The sequence below is a fragment of the Plectropomus leopardus genome, unplaced genomic scaffold, assembly GCF_008729295.1.
Source record: "Plectropomus leopardus isolate mb unplaced genomic scaffold, YSFRI_Pleo_2.0 unplaced_scaffold28798, whole genome shotgun sequence".
Lineage (NCBI taxonomy): Eukaryota > Metazoa > Chordata > Actinopteri > Perciformes > Serranidae > Plectropomus > Plectropomus leopardus.
In genome coordinates, this window is record NW_024631376.1 from 1 (window position 1) to 1,816 (window position 1,816).

Genomic DNA, 1,816 nt, shown 5'->3' on the forward strand with positions numbered 1-1,816 from the left:
CTGCTTTGCTGTGTGGTATGTGTGCAATGGGCTAATGGACAGCCACATTAATGCATAAGAAAAGGTATTTTCTGCTTCTTGTTCAGTTTCACTTTCATCACTCCTCCTCTCATTCTTTCCTCATAGCTGAGTCAGACCCCTGTGAACAGCTGGACTGCGCAGAGTATGAGTGGTGTGGTGAGAAGGACGGTGTGTACGGCTGCTTCTGTGATGAACACCACCATCGACCCAACAATGAGAGCTACAGTGAGCCAGTTCCTCCTAAACACTGCTTTGTTTTTTTACATCACAGAAGTGAGATGATTAAGATCAGTGGTAGAAACTGCTTGAGTACAACAGCACTGTTTGTGAAATGTACATTAACACAACAGCACAAAACAAGAAGATCCACTTCCTTGTTTTGGATTATGGTTATCAAAGTTCTTTTGCTAAAAACAGGTAGAATTTAGCTATGACCAAGGTGCAATTTAACTGACTGGCTTCTTCTCCTTAACAATGGCGGCCGAGGCTCATGTGTATTATAATAAAGTGAGCCATCCACCATGCCGAAATGACTGACAAAACATGATTCCTCAGAGATAATGCCAAAACTAGAAAAGGGCACTCAACACAGTGCAGATGTCTGCCGTGCGACCACTCAATTGTGGCCACTCAAGCATCCCAGAGCTAATGAAAATGTACGCCTGGTCTACTTATGATGGAGCTGGGGTGAATTACAGAGAGCAGATTTTTTTTCCTGCTAACAGGCACTTTCTATGAAGTGCAAGTACAGTACTTTAAAAAAATGAGGAGTCATTTATCTTTAATGACTAAAACAGCCACATTTTTTTGATCCATGTCATCCATATCTGGACTTATAATAACAATAGCTTAGTCTGTACACTAAAGCACAACAAAATAAGAAATAACAACAACACAATTAAAACAGACCAAAAAGAAAAAACTGAAATGCATAGGCCACTGTCAGTAAATGTCAGTTTTTGAGCAACAAAGGCCAATCTGGCCTGCAACTGACAGTTAGGCTTATTGTATGTAGTCAAGCCAATGTCCGTAAAACTCACTGACCAGTTCAAGGGAATAAGAAGACAGTAGTAAACGACGTAATAAAACAGTCAGTAAAACAGTTTTTCAGCAACTACGACTTACCAATACGAACAGTCACACACACAATCAAATGCATTACCCCCTCTAGGGTTACACTTGGCAGAGACAATAATTTATAGTGGTGATTTTTACAATATCTGCGTTTCTACCTCAAGATCAAATTTCACAACTCTATTCTTTGTTGGCTTTCAAATTATACTTTGTGTGGTGAGTTGACCTAATCTAATCAAAAAGTATTGATTGGGGCAGGTTTTTTTTACAATGATACAAGCTATACTGAAACTAAAAAAAAATCTTTTTTATTTCTCTCTCTTTCATAGACTCGTCCATCACTTGTGTCAGTAGTTCAGGCACCATGTCTGTATCGCGCTGCCAGCTGTTTGAAGCTGGCTTCCACTGCAGTGCCCTCCACCTTCGAGATGACTCCTGCAATGGGACTCTCCAAGACGGACGACTGGTGTTCAACTTCAACAATGATGATCAGCTTTGTGGGACGGCTCTCAGGGTACAGTCCACAGACTATAATGCTATTAACTAAGGCTGAAGAAGATTTACAATGTACATTTTTTCCATACAACATTTTAGAGCTACAAACTTATACCATTCTGTCATTTCAATTTTTTAAGAGCAATGGAACACATTTCATCTATGAGAATACCATCCAGGGCGACGTGGACCCTCATCAAGGTCTTATCAGTCGCCAGAGGAGCAT

The 1,816-nt window shown here is 40.3% G+C and overlaps 1 long non-coding RNA gene across 1 annotated transcript; it reads left to right on the plus strand.

Annotated features, from left to right (window-relative positions):
- The first annotated feature begins 1 nt into the window (after nt 1).
- LOC121938193 lies at nt 2-1,510 on the plus strand. Its single transcript, XR_006105253.1, has 3 exons — nt 2-15; nt 127-246; nt 1,425-1,510. It is a non-coding gene; the product is annotated as an uncharacterized LOC121938193 (long non-coding RNA).
- Nucleotides 1,511-1,816: the final 306 nt, after the last annotated feature.